Raw genomic sequence first — 18783 nt, 5'->3', positions numbered from 1 at the left:
GCTTGAAAGCAATGTTTCCTGCAGTACAGCAAACTTTCCATGATGCTGAAATTCCATGGAGGAAATTTCCGATCAAAACACGTGATCATGAAAGCGTAACTTATGAAATTCAGCTGTTATAAGTCTTCTCTCATCAACCTCGTAGAGTATTAACTCTCCGCGATCGGTTTTCATCGAAAGGTTGCTATCTCATTTAAACTAATCCTCAGGGATGTAGACTGTAGACATTTCTCGACCTTGCGCAAAAAACGGAGGGCGCTTTAAAAATAATTGGAAATTCGATTTGTGTAGGCGTAAAAATCGCGCGTTGTTAAACGTGTGCAAATATTTTTACACCGCATGTATTTCTGGAATATTGTAAACTTCCATACAGGAGGAAAAATCCTTTCGGCAAAATCTATCCAATTACAGTGCTCGCTAGCTGGGGATTATTTCCTCGCCTGCAGGAATCATCGAACTCCGCCTCCTCAGCAATCTACCTTCGAGTTTCAAGTAAATCCAGACTCCTTCATTTTTTCGAATAGATAACTATTGCTGCTCTGAACATGAAATGTGGTATACCTTCTAAATGAAGGCGCGATGCGAGCACTGAGCACTATCGCTCAAATATTTTTCTTTTTGTGCGTGGCATTCAGATCTAGGATCATCTCTCTGCAAACGTTCTGTGACTCTCTATGTGGCCTCCTGTGGTATGGTGGTTGTAGCGCTTCCTTTATGATCGGGAGGTCCCGAGTTCAAACCCCGGCTAGGCAGTGATCCAAGTTTGATGGTCTCAAACAGCCAACGGTTATCTGGGGCTGGTTTGATAAGGGATGAAGGGGGATGGGACTTTAGGGACGGTGAAGCGCAAGATTAGCCCTCGTGGGGTACTTGAAGTGTAAAAAAATAACGTCACTCACTGTTAGGACCATGATCATTGGTCAGATTAGGTAAGGTTAGATCAAATTAGTTCAGGTGTGAGGCATTGAAAGTTCGTTTAAGAGCATCCCAAGGTTCTTACCATGGTAACCTTTTATATCCGGTTTATATACCTGTGGACGTTAGAATGCTGCCCATCAATTTTCCCCTCTCTCACCCTCGCTTGGAAGAGACTAAATTCATTTCTTCTTACATAACTCTCGCTTCCACTCGGATACGGCATAGCACTGGCAGCCCATAACGATAACGGCTGTTCTGCCTCGTCCAGCGAGATGAGCCTTTGATTCTCGACCTTGAATCATTAGAGCTTGTCCAGGAGTCGTACATGCACCGTGTGAGTTCAGCCATGTATATTCGTAATAGAGTGTTAGTGCAATGCTGACAAATCTTACCTATGTTAAATACGTCCGTAATGTGATGATTTTCGACAAGAAACACTGCCGTCTGGCAGCACTACGTGGGCGAGGGGTGATATTGCGGATTGCGCAATCGGAGATCACCTGTTCCGGCAATACTGCCGTGCTACGGAAAAACGCCGTATGAACATCCAAGAGTTGCCAAATTTCCTCCGATAAAATGTCGATTTTTGAGGAAAGTTATGAATAATATTCCTTGACATTTTCAGGAACCTTGGGTGAATTTGCGAACACATTTATCCGGAAGAATCGGGAGGAAAAAATTCACAAGTTTCCCAGGAATTCGTGTTTTATCAAAGAAAATTTGACAAAGCCTGCAGATTCATGCGGCGTTTTTTCTTTGCACGACAGAGTCCTGTTGCCAGTTTCTTGGGAAAGGTACATATTCGAGGGAGAAAGGATTTGGTATTTAAATATTTTCATGACGTTTGGCAACAAGGGTGCTGGGCCGCGGCGCCTGCAGGGATGTGCAGTGCACCCTTCCTGCCCCTGCACCTTGCCCGACGCATTCTCGAATAATGCGCAAAAGAGAGACATCGGAAAAAGTTGAGTCATGTTGCCCAATACATGTTCGTGATCTCGACTAGCCTGGTGTGGTCAACGGTGTGAGTTTCACAGAGACCAATGATGAACCTCCGCCAGCCCCTTGGCGGGGACCAAGGGGACTTTAATTTTTGGCGTTCGCAGTCAACTTAGAAAAAAAAGAAAATTTCGTCACAAATGACCGACAGTCTTTGAGTGCAAATACAGTATTTACAAGTGGAACCAATTGAGATGCCTTTCCGAAAGATAAAGTCGGCATTTGAAGAATACGCGGAGCATGAAACAGAGGAAGAGTATTCGACGTTGGGTTCTAACCCAACACACAACTATTTGAACTCCGCGGTGGGCTGCGTTGCATACGCTCGGTTTTGCAGGCGACATCTGAGATTTGCGCACGGCTTTCGCGATAGGGTGCGTGTGAATTTAGTGTTTTCCTCGAGCGTGACGTCTATTCGGCCGTGCTAAGGGAAAACGCCGTATGAGCCTTCAAGCGTTGCCAAAGTTCCTTTGATACATGACGTATTTTGGGGAAAATTTTTAAATATTTATCCTCCAATTTTTAGATAATTTTTTCGCAATTTCACCTAAAGTTCCTGAAAATTGTAAGGAGAAATATCCATGGCTTCCTTCGTTTGTCGTCTCTTAGTGATACAAGAGACAGCACCTTCAATAAGTCGAGTTAAGAGAGAGACCAAACCCGCAATTTGGCCTGGAACGGCGCGACTTAGAGAGAAATGATAACGAGGACTTGAGATGAAAAGGAGAAGCCCTCGGCGCGATGATCGGCATGTAACACATATTAGCGCCTACAAGACTGTACGGATACTTCACGCATTGCATCAAACACAGTGCGGCCATTGCGGTCAGCGTGAAGAGCCTACAGCGCGGTCAGCGCCTACAAGACTGCGTGAATACTTCACGCATTGCGCCAAACACGGTGCGGTCTGCGCGGCGCGGCGGCGGAAGTTAAAATCATTGAACCACATTTATGTTTGTTCTTTCATAATTTTTTCGTTCATTTCTTATGAATGGAAGGCCTTGTCCACACAGAGATAGGTTTACGGAACTTAACTTTCGCGCAACTTTTGCTAGTAGTGTTGACAGGGCTTTCCCAAAAAATGAGTTCAACACGAGTAAATGCGTCTTATGCACCCATCCCCCGCTGGCACGTTCATTTGATGGTTTTTATCGAGTTTCAAAACGAGTGAGAAGGGGGCGGCAAGTAGGTGAATCCGGCCCTGATTGAAGTAAGTAGGTCTTCTAAGTTCAAGGAAAGGAGCTGTTCAGGGAGCGACTTTAGACTCTTTCTCTATTAACCGAGTATTTTACTCCTCTGTGCCATTTAAATTAAGAAATCTAATGAGCATCTAGTCTGAAGTTTATTACATATAAGTTTGCGGAACTTACAGAGGCAAATGTACCATTATCTTTACGGTTAAAAAGACGATTGGGCTTTGGTCCCTTCCGTGCCTTAGTAGAATATCCCTAGTGCATAAGGAGAGGACGGAGAAGGCAGGCGTGTGTTTGCTCCAGTTATGTAAACAATTTGCAATTGATACCGGTGAATCCGTGGAATGAGAGGTTGCAAAGTGGACACCGAGATCCGTGGATTAAGCTAAGCCACCCATTGCCTAATTTCTCGATCGTTCACGTTCAGTTCAATCTCCACTTTTTTCATGTTATCACTCACCTCAATGACACCAAAGGTTACCTACCTTGTCCCCACGATTGGAACTCATCTCGAGTGTTATTTTGTCTCAAAGGTTCAATTTTTTAGACGTTAACAAGTACTTTCCACTGCGCAAAAAGTACCTAATAAATGAGCTTGAGCATAAATGCTAGTGTTTTGAAGCCTTAACATGAGACTTGTAGATCAGGTCTGATTTTTTTCATTGTTTAGTCGCCATTGAAGTTCATGATATGTATTGAGGCGGATATTTCTTCGTTTACTTTACTTGAATTTTTATGAAATAATGCATGAACGAATCTACAACATACGATTCACATGAAACCTGAAAACCATTATTAAATAATTTTTGTTCATATTAATCATGCTTCTGGCATTTTTACTAGTTTAATGATAAGTATCGTTAAAAATCTAGTACTGGCTACCGAAGTACTCGTTGAATAAACTAATTATTGAATTTGGTAGGTACCCAGTAATTCATCTGTGCAACCTCCTCCCATCCAAAATCTACATGCTATGGTTCCTAAGCAATGACAATTTCAGCAATTTGGCAACACTGTCGAAAATATCGATTCTAGGTGAGACATGCTGCCTCACTTAGAATCGATTGTTCAACATACATGTAAATGGCGAAAAAACAACATTGCCAACTTGCAAGAGTCACTTCTGCATCTAATCTACATGCCATGGTTCCCAGGCAGCGGCGAAGCAAGCTGGCAACACTGTTGAATATGTCGATTGTGGGTGAGACATGCTGTCTCACTTAGAATCGATTGTTTAACATACATTTAAATGGAAAAAAAAAACCAAGTTAACCGTCATTTTTTCTAAGGGTGAATATTCATAGGGCCAGTGGCCATGATTTCTCAGTAATGCAGTTCTAGGCAGGACCGAATGCAAAGTCCGGCAACATCGCCGAGAATGGCCAAAGCGGGGAACGAGAGGGGAACAAGTGCAAGCAAGTTGCGCGAGTCCCATCTTTTCGAGGAGGACGGTCCCCTGCCTCCCCGCGCGGTGCCGGAGCTAGCCGGAGCAATTATGAATATTCGTGACGTAATGGGAGTTAGCGCGGCGGAACGACTCTACTCGGCGGGCAAGGGCAAGGGCAGCGACGGGGGGAGGAGGTGGGGCGGTGGGCGAAAGAGGGAGCGAGACAGCGGAGGGGGCGCGCGAGAGAGAGGGAGCGAGGCGCGGCGCGGAGTCGGCGGCGCCGCTGTCAGGTGAGCGGAAAGAGCCGCCAAATCCGCGGCGGAGGTCGCCGTTGTCGCGGGGTCCGCGGCAACGCGGTGCCGAAGAGCGGGGAGGCTCTGCCGCACTGCCGCGCGCCGTGGAGCTGGTCGGGGGCCCGAAAAGGGAACTCGGCACGCCAACACTCTCCGTTGCCACATCCGCGGCTCCGATCTCGCTCTTGCGCTCGGTTGGGAAATGCCCCTCTTCCTAATTCAAGAGTATCTCGGGTGGCTGAACAGGGAAAGTATTGCCGCGAGCTGAACTCATGATCCTTCCGTGACACCTACTTTGACATGAAGGGTAGGTGAAGGAAGGGTGTGTACTGTGTACTGTGTACAGCGCATGCTGCTATTTCGCCTTCAATTTCGGAGGTAGGCAGCAGCTGGAGAAGTGGAGGGCCGAGAGCATCCTCTATGCTGCTGTAGATTGTAGGGTTTGCTCCTCTTTTCTGCAAATCTTCCTTCTTCAGAAATGTTTTATTTCCAACTTTAACTTGGCGATTTTAACCCTGGCCCTGCTTTAGTGTTCCAATCTCAAAGACAAGTCATAAATGAGGGTATTGGAGGAATAGGCGCTTGAGTGCAGGTATTGCTATTTCAAGGAATATGTGTTTGAATTTTCGAAATTGCGTGGAGCCTTATGGCGGGGAGAAAGCTCAAACTGACTCTTTGATGCTTAAAAATTGGAATTTGCAGCGAATTTTTCAAAGATTATACTTTAAGGCTAGATCTACTTGAAATCAGTTTTGTCTCAATTTTTTTTAAAAAACTGCACTTATGACCCTTGTCCTCCAAGCCCCTCAAATGAACAAATCACAATAATTTATTACCAAATTTCTTTGGGGAATCAGTTAGTGATTTTCTAGTGCTTATGGAGAAAACGATATCCCAGTCGATACCTCCCTTAACAGGATGATTTTTCGGTGGAGGCCTGAAAATGCAGAGTCAGTTAAGTAAGAAAGTAAGAAATGGACCGATAGTAAAAAATGTTAATAAATAATGATCTGAGTCTGAAACGAATGGAAGGTTGGCATCTAAGCTGGCAAACGACATGCCGCAAAAACATGCCATTCATTCTCGGGAGATGGTTTCACTGGTTTCCCTTCCTCCTCGAAGCCACCGCTGGAGCTGTCCAGGAAAACCACCGCGCCGCACGGTGGGAAGAATCCTCGGAGAAGTCGGACCTGAAATGTTGACTAAAATTTTTAATGTCTATGTTCATTTCGTCACATTTTAAATTCTAAGGGGTGTCTCTTACAGAAAATTTAACTAGAAAACCAATGCAACTACTTTTGAATCATCAGCACCTTGTATTAACCGAGTTAGGTACAAGCTTTAAAAATTACCACATTTTGTCCTACTTCTCAGATTGACCCATTCCACTGTGCGCCGCTGCGCCTTCACCCCTTCACCACTTCCACCATCCCATCGTCCAGTTTCAACCAGGCTGTGGCAAGTTCAGACCTGTAGCCCATTTTTCGCCTCATTTATGGTGAATTATGCGAAATTCACGATTCAGGCGAAAGGTTTACGGTTCAGCAAAGTACCCGAAAATTTCAAGTCGTGCGAGGTTCGATTATGGTGCTACGTCATTCGCTGTTCACTTGAAGTTACGAAAGAGGGCACTGAGGTGATGACACAGATTTTTATTCGTAAAGAGTGAGAAGTAGCGGAAATGACAGCTTTTTCACACAATTCTCACCTGTAGTAACTCTAAATGTAAGTGAATGAAATTATAGAACAGAAAGGGGACCAAGATTTAGTTCTGTCACTTTCCTGAAAAAAAATGTATAAGACGCGTTTACTCGCGTTAAGACACATTTTTTGCAAGCCCTGTCAACATTACCTACTAGCAAAAATTCACGGAACTTTGCGCGAAAGTTCAGTTCCGTAAACCTATCGCTGTGTGGACAAGGCTTTCCATTTATAAGAAATGAAAGAAAAAAGTAAGAAAGAATAAACTGACCGCACTAAGTTTGGCGCAATGCGTAAAGTATTCATGCAGTCTTGTAGGCGCTAATATGTGTTACACGCCGACCGCCGCGTCGAGGGCTTCTCCTTTTCATCTCAAGTTCTCGTCATGCTCTCTGCGCCGCGACGTTTCAGGTCAAATTGCAAAAGAAAACTCCGCTAAACTAAGAAAGCGCCTCAAACCTTGCAATAATTGACCACACACATACATTAGTACCAATGGAATGAATTGAAAAAAAAGAAAAAATTATAATAATTCGATATAATTTCTAGTAAAGTGAAAGGCACGCAGCAGATAGCGTTTCCCTTTTTTTTTGAGTGTCACTGCAGGTTACAGGGCAATGTTCCGTATCCAAGCCACACCTACAAGGTAAAAAGGAAGCTCGGCGAATAAGTCAGAAAAAATTGGATAGTTCACTGGACACACCTTATCGAATTTAGAGCCGACTCTTTTCGGAATCACACCACCGAAGAACCGTTAACCTTCACGCGTGTGAGGACGGTAAAAAAAGCATTACTCGAACGCTCAAAACACAATCCAAGCCGATCAACCTGTAGAGGCACGTGTCCACAATTTAAGTCACGATGGAACTTTCAAGAAAGCTTTCAGGTTAAGGTGAACTCATTTTGAAGCAAATAGTGAATAATATTTTTCTGATAGATCAAAAGCGATATCACTTAAATTTGTGAGTTTTCTATGGATTAATGGGGGAAGGGGGGGGGGGGTCCACGGATAATAGGCACACGCTGAAAAAAAAACTCTGGCCGTGGGAGCCGCAATTACGGGCTATATAGACATACCGTCCGTTCCGGGCTCAAAGGCCGAAAATTCCGGCTGCTGGAGCCGTAGCTTCGGCCTCTGAACCCGGAGCAATCGAAGCTACGCCTCCAGCAGCCGGAATTTTCGGCCTTTGAGCCCGGAAAGGACGGTGTGTCTATACAGCCCGTAATTGCGGCTCCCACGGCCGGAGTTTTTTTTTTTTTTCAGTGCATGCACATTCGCCTCAAAATCATCAAATTTAAATTTGATGCTGCATAGCATTAAAATTTGATGTCATTAAAGTGGTAAAAAATCACGTCAAAAGTATTTCAGAGGTATTTTAAAAGGTCAATATCCTGCAAGCTGGAGGTGTGTTCCCGCATCGATATTATTCATACGCGTGATTGGATCAATTAAGGGGTGAAAAGCCTACCCCTGTCGCTCATCAAATTCCAGATGCACCATTACCATTAGGGCTGACGGCCAAGTCCATGAATACGGCTGTTATGCCGTAAGTATTTATTCGGCCCTGGAAATCTTCACACAGTGACACGGTGTCAAAATGGCAAACCCTGCGCAAATTTTCAATCCTATCCCAACCCAGCGCAGAGGATTTGACTAAATTATGGAGATTGATTCTTCGAATATTATTGAACGTCCACCGTTGAGGTCAGAACTCTAAAAGCTTGTGTTCAATTCCGGGCAAAGGGTTACCATCGTGTTGCGCTTAGAACTTTATATACCTACACGGCAAACTGGAGCCTAGGTTTTTGAAACCTTTATGAGCTCCACCGCAGCAGGCTGCACGTGTATGATTCGTGGTATTTCTATTTCCGTTGCGTGCGAAGCTTTTATTTTTCTCTTTTTGAACAGAGTCCATTAAGAGTTAAAAGGCACAGCGGAGAAAATCACATGTTCTGAGTAATGATGACACATGAAAGTTGAAACATCATATGACCCAATGTTTTCCAAGGGCACGAACCGGTCGAATTTTCACGATTGACAATGCTTTCGTGATATACATGAGTGACGATTGTCCAACCCCCCCCCCCCCCCCCCCCGGGCCCAGAAATTTTTTGATGGTTTCGTCCGAAGTCGTACCACGAACTTCAACCACCGAAAATTTCGAATTGATCCGCGATGTGCTTCACGTTTACCGACCAGTTGGCCTTCAAAAATGTGACAAGCAACTTGCGAGTTTTTGTAGTAGTAATAGGTGCTCGTACCAGTTTGAGCATGTTCCAAAGTTCTTCCAAACTACTTGGATACATTCAGTTGGCACTTTCATTGCTTTAATACACCCAGCACATGCTATTAAACATTTCCCCGCGAAATAAGGAGTGCATTTCACTCCGGCGCCTAATTCACTCCGCAAGAACCGGAGTGATTTGAGTGCAGTGCGGAATCTTCGATGGGTTGTGAGGGGAAGAAGGGGGCTCCGCAGTGAAATCCACCAGGGCCGGATTAAGGGGGTGGCCACATGGGCCGCGGCCCATGGTGGCAAATCTAAGGGGCGGCAAAAATTTGCAATTTTTAAAGTGTAGGTATAAAAAAAAAATCGGATTTATAAAAACAAAATTAAAAACGAGAAAAGGCGACAAAATCTCTCATTTCCTGAGAGTGTAGTAATTTCTAATTTTGTCGTCTCTTAGTGATACAAGAGACAGCACCTTCAATAAGTCGAGTTAAGAGAGAGACCAAAAACGCAATTTGGCCTGGAACGGCGTGACTCGGAGAGAAATGATAACGTGGACTTGAGATGAAAAGGAGGAGCCCTCGGCGCGGCGATCGGCACACATATTAGCGCCTACAAGACTGCACGAATACTTCACGCATTGCATCAAACACAGTGCGGTCATTGCGGTCAACGTGAAACGGATAGCGCCTACCTACAAGAATTCATAAATACTTCACGCATTGCGCCAAACACAGTGCGGTCAGCGTGAAACGCATAGCGCCTACAAGACTGCGCGAATACTACACGCATTGCGTCAAACAGTGCGGTGTGTGAGGCGCGGTCGGCGCGGCGCAGCGGCGGAAGTTAAAATCATTAAACCAAATTTTTTGTTTGTTCTTTCATAATTTTTTCGTTCATTTCTTATGAATGGAAGGCCTTGTCCATTAGAGATAGGTTTACGAAACTTGACTTTCGCGGAAAATTCCGTGACCTTTTGCAAGTAGTTTTGACAAAAAGAGGACGATCGTCTTGGTGTGTGAGCTTGAAGAATCATCCTAAACCAAAAAAATGACGAAATTTAGAGAAATGAAAGGAGAATCCTGTTTGGAAAAAAAAACTCGCATTCGATGAATCCAATGCGATTGTTTCCCCCCAAATGAGATTCTCCTTTCATTTATCTACATTTTGCCATTTTTTTGGTTAAAAATGTTTCTTTATGCTCTTGCGCAGGGGCTATCTTCCCTTTTTGACCGAATATTCAGAATCTGCTAAGACTTTTGACATAATCGATGCGATATATCGCACGCCAGCTCGACCACGCCAGAAATTGCGACGAATCACCTTAATTCCAATCATCTTTGATCGCAAAATTCCGTCTCCTGATGAAAATCGGAGATATTCCGCTCATTTGGCGTCTATGGATAAAGCTTGATGTCATTTGAAGTGCTCTTAGACATCGGTGCCCGCACACACGGGCACAGCACAGGACTTGAAGCAACGTGAAATTGCGGACTTGGGAGTTGAACTTGACAGACAACCTGCTCTAAAGTCCCAACTCGCCTCGCGTTTGAGGCTGTGCTGTATTCTGTATTGCAGCGCCGCTGTCTGTCCCGAGTGGATTTCGACTGCCAGGAAACAGAGTGGCCTTGACAGTCATCGATTCGAACGCTCAAAACATTCGAAGACCTCAGAGATCCCGAGATTAGGGTGATTAATCAGTATTAATGGATTAGCCGGCTATTCTTCTGCCACGGGTACTCGGCCAAATCTGTCGTGCTAAGGAAAAACGCCGTATGAACCTTAAGGCGTTGCCAAGTTTCCTTCGATATAACTCGAATTACCTGGTAAACTTGTGAATATTTTCCTTTCAATTTTTCAGATAATTTTGTAAGTAATTTCTCCTAAAGTTTCAGAAGATTTCAAGGAAAAACATTCTAAACTTTACTCCAAACTAACATTTTATCGAAGGAAATTTGGCAACTCTCGAATGTTCATACGACGTTCTTCCTCAGCACGGCAGAGATATACTAATAACAAAGCTCAATCGCGTAATTTGTATTTACTTTGCCTTTTCTTATTCTTCATTTCTGGCTTCGGTTCTTTCTGCAAACAATTTATTATAATCACCAATCGAGAAGTATAATTTTAATGCGGGCGGCAACAAGTTTAGAACATACGTTTTGATTTGCGGCACGGGAAAGAACTCTCAGGGTTTCAACCATTTATCAGGGGGCTTCGATCCCCAACTCCCTGAAATCGGTGTCACTACCATAGCCTGATGAGAATCGAGGAAGCTTAAAGAAATGCTATTCAGAAAAAAAGAAGTCGAAAGCACAATGTCATGCTAATGACTAGAGGATTACAATTGAACTATATTTTCCGATGCGGTACTGATGTTTTAATTTTTGTTATATCCAGGTGAAGCAGAATAATTATTCCCCAGTCTTTTTTCCATAAAAAAATTATTGAAGTAATTTTTCTGTTCATGATTCTGTCGATGAATCTGTTGACGATTTTCTTTTCCATTACTCTCTTTGGAATTGGAATCATCCGGGAATATTCGTATGACTTCCTCTAGGCTCCTCAGTTAACAGAGAAAAAACATTAGCACCAAAAAACGAGAAATAAACTAACTGAGATGCCTTTCCGAACGATAAACTCGGCATTTGAAGAATGCACGGAGCGTAAAACAGACGTAAAATATTCGAGGTTGGGTTCGAACCCAACATACAACTATTTGAACTCCGCGGTGGGCCGGGTTGCATACCTTCGATTTTGCGGGCGAAATCCGAGATGTGCCCACGGTTTCCGCGATAGGGCGATAGGACACGTACGCAATTAGTGTTTTCCTTGAGTGCAACGTCTATTTCGATGAACTACTTGGACGCTCCTGTCGCACAGATTTGTAGCGCGATATGAACAAACTGAAAAACTTTCCGAGAGACGAACTTTGGCATGTGAATAATGCACTTAGCGTAAAACAATGGGAAGAAAATACGAAGTTGGATTTGGATACAACATGCATTTCTATGATGGTTGGTTCCTGAGATGGCCTCAACGGCAATGGTTTGCCGGGATGGTTTGTTGGATCAATTGCAGGGCCGGATTAAGGGGGTGGCCACATGGGCCGCGGCCCATGGCGGCAAATCTAAGGGGCGGAGGTATAAAAAAAAAAAATCGAATTTATAAAAACAAAATTAAAAACGAGAAAAAGCGACAAAATCTCTCATTTCCTGAGAGTAAAGTAATTTCTAATTTTGTCGTCTCTTAGTGATACAAGAGACAGCACCTTCAATAAGTCGAGTTAAGAGAGAGACCAAACACGCAATTTGGCCTGGAACGACGCGACTTAGAGAGAAATGATAACGAGGACTTGAGATGAAAAGGAGAAGCCCTCCACGCGGTGAGCGGCATGTAACACATATTAGCGCCCGCAAGACTGCACGAATACTTCACGCATTGCATCAAACACAATGCGTTCATTGCGGTCAGCGTGAAACGGATAGCGCCTACAAGAATGCATGAATACTTTACGCATTGCGCCGAACACAGTGCGGTCAGCGTGAAACGCACAGCGCCTACAAGACTGCGTGAATACTACAATTACTACACGCATTGCGCCAAACACGGCGCGGCGCAGCGGAGCGGCGGAAGTTAAAATCATTAAACCAAATTTTGTGTTTGTTCTTTCATAATTTTTTCGTTCATTTCTTATGAAAGGAAGGCCTTGTCCATTAGAGATAGGTTTACGAAACTTGACTTTCGCAGAAAGTTCCGTGACCTTTCGCAAGTGGTGTTGACAGGGCTTTCGGAAAAAATGTGTTCAACACGAGTAAATGTGTCTTATGCACCCCTCCTCCGCTGGCACGTTCATTTGACGGTTTTTATCGAGTTTCAAGACGAATTAGAAGGGGGCGGCAAAATATAGGTGGCCCATGGGCGGCAAGTAGGTGAATCCGGCCCCGATCAATTGTATGTCTCAACCATACAATACCTGAATTGTAATTTGTGAAGTACTCAATAATAATCAAGTGCTTATCAAAATTCGATTTTAAGATTTTCGTTTCTTTTTGTTTCAGAATGTGTGGTCAATGTTGCTTCATCGCAAAGAAAAGTGAAGAGATAACCCTTGTTTGACAGTCAATCATGTTCTGAAGGGAAGAAAACGAACAAGACCACACAACTTTAAGGTAAGATGTAGATCTAATTGTCAACAGGACTGCATTTTGCGATGAGGAACCACTATTTCTGGCCCATCTCTAGAAGCTCCTATCTGCTGAGGGATACCGATGGCACTTATGTTGTTTCTAAAGTATGCCAGTAATAGTAATTCATTGTTACACAATGTATTCTAACTGTGCATGTTCATGCTGAAAGGAACTATGTAGAAATTCCTTCAATCAAAAGGAAGTAACTATGTTCAATGTGCATACGACGTGTTTGTTTCTTATCCCCCATTTGATTCTATTTATTTATGGGTACACAGTTCCTTTTGGTGTAATTCTGTCCAACTATGTTTCTTATCTTACGTCACAAACCTATAAACAATGGAACTGAATTTTGTGTAATTTGAAACCGCTCCTTGAAAAACTTTGTGGGTACATAGTTCCTTTTGGCATAAATCCGGCCAACTATGTATCGTGTCTTTCGTCACAAAGCTACAAAGAACGTTCAAAATGGAACTAAATAATTTGTAATTTGAAAGCGCTCCTTGAAGAAATTTTAGATTCTGCTTTGGTACTAGGTATAGGTCAGGGCTGTTGAGGAGAGGGGGAGGGGGGCTCTACTGAGGAAGGTGAGAGCATCATGCGCTGTAGCTAGCACAAACTCATGAGTCTAATGTAGTGGAATTAAAGTGGGGGTGGGGAGGGGATTGGAGACCGAGGGGAGACCAATCATTTGACTGCCTCCCCCAGCCCCCTCCCAACACCGTATGTGACCGTGAACTTCTGATCTAAATTGACCCAGAGTCCCAGAGTCCTAGAGTGTTGTGCTGAGTCTGTGAGAGGGAGCACTGAAAAATCGATTTGAAAATATCTTGTCTCAGCTGCAACGTCCTAATGTCGAACATTGAGAACAATTTTCCGGGTAATTAATGTAACGAGAATTCTCGTTGAGCTAACCGGAAAGCCACATCTAAATCGGTCCAACGCCATTTAAAATGAGGGAAATCTTGTTGACTTAGTGAAAATTCTCGCCCAGGAATTATTATAGTCGGATTGCACTTCGCAATAAGGAACACCTATCTCTGGCTCTTCCATAAAAACACCTATCTGCATAGGGAAACCAATGACACATATGCTGCTCCTGAAATGAGCCAGAAATAGTATTTCCTTATTGCAGAATGTGGTCCGATTGTACCTATAATGAACAACAGAAAATCTTTCTATGAGAAGAAAAAATCATTCTTTCGCATGGATTCTCCATCTTAATAGGGACTTTTTTATGCAGTAAGGAACCACAATTCGTGACTCATCCGCAAAAGCACCCATCTGTAATGGGAAACTAATGGCACTTACGTCGTTTCTCTAATGAGCCAGAAATAGTAGTTCCTTATTGCAGACTGCGGCCCAGTTGTACCTATTGATCGAACAGAAAATCTTTCTCCGTGAGGAAAAATGATAATTTTCGAATGGATTTTCCATCTAAATATATTTTAATTTTGCAAAAACGAACTACAATTTGTAACTCATTGATAAAATCACCGATCTGCATTGGAAAACTAATGGCACTTACGTCCTTTCTCAAATGAACCAGATATAGTGGTTCCTTATTGCAGAATGCGGTCTGGTCGTACCTATTGATCGAACAGAAATTCTTTCTCCGCGAGGAAAAAATGAAAACTTTCCAATGGATTTTCCACACGGTGAACAGTCCATATGGTGCTCCTGGTGGTGGTATCCCTATGGCATAAGGGACTTTTCCATAAGTCCATATGGTATTCTACTGTGTCCGAGCCCATCCAGGGTTGCGGCCCTGACATGACGCACTCCTCATCGGATCGCTTCTTCTTTTTCTTTTCCTCCTTCTTCCTCAAGACCAGGAGCCGGTGGCAGGGTCACCCGAACAATTAATCCATGCGCGGCATCATCACTCACCCATTGTCATAAGCTCTCGAGGGTGGCGGAGCCGAAGAGGGCCAAGGATGGTACTTTCAGGGCGGCCGCGGTCGCGGCGGGAGGTTGAGAAATATCAATTCTGCTCCAGTTTCAGGCCCAGTCTCCGTTAGGTGCAGAAACCACGCAACTGCTCGTCGAACCCACCGAGGATACGCGGCCGGGGCTCCGGACAAGAGCGGCGCTCTGCCTCATCCCCCACTCGCGCCCCCAACCCCAACCCACCCCAAGTAATGATCCAGTGTCCCCGACGGAAAGTGCGTGGGGGCCGGCGACGAGGCGCGTGCGCCCCGGAACCCCCGGCGAACCCCCTCCCCCCGCCCCCTCGTAGGCGCTCTGGCTTCGACGGCGCCAGCTCCATTCGCCCGTCAAATCCTAACAAGTGTTCCATCCTGTGCGTCCCGCAACTGACCCACTTCGTTCGATTTCCCCTGCTAGATTTCAACATTCTTGTAAATTTAAGGAGTTTTATTGTTGCGATGTTGTCCTCTTCGTGCTTGCGATGATTTGTGTTCGGCTGTCGGGGATCTTGAGCTTACTGCAGCAGCAATCCGGTACGTTCCATGCAACAGTTGGTGCTACTTTATTTCCGTTCCGCTCTCATCAGGGAGCAATCTTTGTTGAATGTTTCTTGAATAAGTGGTTTAATTGCTGCTCTTTTCATCTACTAAACACTCATTACGAGCAAATTACCTCAGAAACAGACTTCGTGGGTTTTCGCGTCGTCTCGTTGGATGCTATAACTATTGTAAAACGACAATATTGCATGGAATGAACCGTATGGTGATACTAGATATACGTGTTTCTGTTGAGTTGCTGTACCTATAGATATTGTTCCTTCAAAAGATAACAACCACTGGCGTTTTCTTCCTAAAAATTCAGATGGAGCAAAACTAACGCGAGAAGGCAATGAAGGTTAGGTACGCACTTCACAACCCGCCTTCAATTTTTGAGATAGGCCAGAAATATAATATGTATATAATTTTTGAGGCTCCTTCGTGATGCGACTGTTTTCTGTTCTGTGTTATCATTTTAAGAAATATTTATAATACAATAGAATAATTCAATTTTTTGAAAGGTGTAATTAAATGTCATGCCCCCATGAATCTAAATTAATAATGATGGGAATTTAAAATTGAGATATTGACTTTTCCATTGTAGATTTTTTCTGATGACCTGAAATATTCACAAAAGGAAAGTGTCTACCGAAAGGAACCACACGTTTTATAGATAGCTCAGGTGTGAACCCTCAAGCGAATCATCTATTTCCGATATTTGTGAAGGAGCATGAAAAAAAAAAAAACAAGAAAAGTGAAGAACAAAAAACCTCTAGATTTTTCTCATAATAATACTTTGAGAGGCGGAATCTTCAAATTTGACCCTCGAAGTTGCCGAGGTGGAATTATACCACTTCGTTCGTTGGGTCCATTTTTTTTCGGGGGGGGGGGGGGGGACTCATTAGCCTTGCCATAAAATAACTAGAAGCAATTTAAAGGCTACGCCGAAAATTTTTGTCCTAGCGCAAATTTAGACTTCGACACCTCCTGTTATTTCTAACTCGGTCAAAGATTTGTATTCTTCCAATAAGAAGGCGTCATCTTTAAAAAATCAACAATGAAGATGTAAAATGGGTCCGTTTCACTCCAGTAAATTAAAATGATACAGCATATTGAAAATAAATGCATAATCAGCAGCAAATTTGAACAAACTTTGATTATACTGAACAACATGATTTCATTAGCCATCATTTTATAGTTAGGTTTAAACATTTTTTTACTTAAAAACAAACCTGCATGAGTCTTTCAGTCACGTTGTCACTGTCAGAACTGTTTTTTTCTCTCTTCGAATTCTTGAAGTTTTCTATCGAAATTTGGCAACGTTTAACGCCGCGATCAATGTAGATGAAAAAACAAAAGAGGTGCATGAAAAAGCAATATAAGATAAGCATGATCGAATAATTCAATTTGCAATCATTTTGTTGACTCCCACCACACTCGAGGCTTACAATTACCTCGATAAGTTTTGTGATAATGTTATCAACTAATTTCCAGACTATTGTTAAAACGACCATGAATATTCTTCTCCCACTGAATGTTTGAACCTCCAGACAGAAATGTAATGAGCTATTTACACAATGGTCAAGTTATTCTTTAGACTTTGAAAACCGGGCAGATTGCTTTTTTAGAAAATGAACTTGTCAAGGAAAGAAAAATAATCATGGATTTAAATGCACCTCTCAATACCTGGGCGATAAGTATACTAGTGAGAACTGACATTATTAGGCGAGAATTATTTTCATATTTTTCCTCTTAACGAAATCTCTCAGATTCAGAGCGGGGCTGCGGGGAAACTCAAACTTAAGCTCCAGGTTAACTCAATACCCACAATTACAAGTAAACGAACATTCCTTGTGGAGAAAACCTAATTTTATGAATGAGGAAATAGTTAGCTGTGATTTTTTTAAATTTTCCTCTGTCTTTAAAATTGTTTCATATTATTACGAACACTTTTTTCCAATAAAAATTTTTATGGGCGGCTGTTACAATGGATACTTAATAAATATAAAATGAACAGAAAAAAAGAGAGAAAACGAGAAATTAGAAACTTAGAGGAAGGAACAACAAGCTTAAACTGGGGTCAAGGCCATAAAAATATCTGGTTTGCTTTTTATTTTTTTGCTAATAAAGGCATAGGAATAGATCTGGCCCTCTCCCACCCTCCTTTCTTCCGTAGTCACTCGGTAATTCTAAAATAGCAGCCAATCAATAGAGAACCAACAAGAAGTCCTAGCAGTAAAAACAGTGAAAGTGATTTTTTCGACTGGCTCCTTTATTGGTTCGCTTTTTAAGAGGACACGCCCACAATATGTACTTTTCGGCACGGAAATTTTATTACATTCCAAAGATTACATGATGAAGATTGAGGGAAGTTCCCCTGACCCACAAAGCCCTGTTGCCGAGTTTCAAGTTCATATTTTAGCCGCGGTCCTCTAGCCGGCATGTAAATAGCTCATGTTGAGGGATGTTAGGACCATAACCATTGGTCTGCCTACGTCTACGGGACTCTTCTAGCTTTAAAGGAGCGTTCTGAGAATTCGCCTTGCTTCACAAGTGCGTCCAATGGGCCTACCCGGAAAATTTTGAAAAATTGAGTCGTCTCCGGAGCAATTTTAAGGTGTTTTCGACCAAAAATGAACCCAATTCCACTATGAAAGGTGAAAGGTACGTCACCTATTAATCTAGCAAAACCCCTCACATTTCCTGAAAGAGGCAACCCTGGTAAAAATTGGCAGTAGAATCTGTGTTCCAAAATACCATAGACCTAAAGCCGGCTGTAAGATTTCCAATAGCTCCTGTAGCCGGCTGTACAATTTCTTATAGCCTTTTATAGCCGATGACGATTAAGCAACAGCCAGACGATAAAGTTTATGCTAAACGTTACAAAATACGGATACTAGGACTTCGTGAGTTTTTGGACTACCGCTCTCTTTTTGTGCCGGAGTATCTTGATTTATCTTACAAGGAGAGCTCCGTACTTTTGAAGGATGCCTGTCATTCTTAATGATTTGGAGCGCCTCCTATTTCTCATGATACTGTGCAATACCTCTGGTGTGAAATATTTGCTTTAACCGCCGTGGCACGCTGCGGCGCGGCGGGCGGGTAGAGAGTGCGAAACGCGCATTGGTGCCTACAAACCTAACAGGGATACTTCACGCGTTGCGCAATGCGTGAAGTATCCCTGTTAGGTTTGTAGGCGCCAGTGCGTCGCCGCTCCGCTTTGTGTTAGGCTCTAATATTTAACGTGGCGAAGTCAGCGTTTTTCAACTCATGATTTTGAAATGTGTGCACACTCTGTATGGATTATTCTCATTTTAATTGATGAAAAAAAATGTGTTTTAAAGGAAAATATAATGTGTGTTTTGTAAATATTGAGGTAGTTTCGTATCAAACTTAATGATTTCCAAAG

General features: G+C 43.1%; 1 non-coding gene across 3 annotated transcripts in view; it reads left to right on the top strand.

The window, feature by feature from the left end:
* LOC109038355 (uncharacterized) overlaps positions 1-18783 on the top strand; it is a 121092-nt gene that overhangs the window by 11215 nt on the left and 91094 nt on the right. For all 3 annotated transcript variants that reach the window (XR_011900440.1, XR_011900436.1, XR_011900439.1), the window contains exon 2: positions 12781-12891. This is a non-coding gene — a transcript (uncharacterized protein). The remainder of the gene's footprint in view (positions 1-12780; positions 12892-18783) is intronic.

Source organism: Bemisia tabaci, chromosome 8 (genome assembly GCF_918797505.1).
Source record: "Bemisia tabaci chromosome 8, PGI_BMITA_v3".
NCBI classification, from domain to species: Eukaryota; Metazoa; Arthropoda; class Insecta; order Hemiptera; family Aleyrodidae; genus Bemisia; species Bemisia tabaci.
The sequence above is the reverse complement of the archived record's forward strand: the minus strand, read 5'-3'. Positions and strand labels throughout refer to the sequence as shown.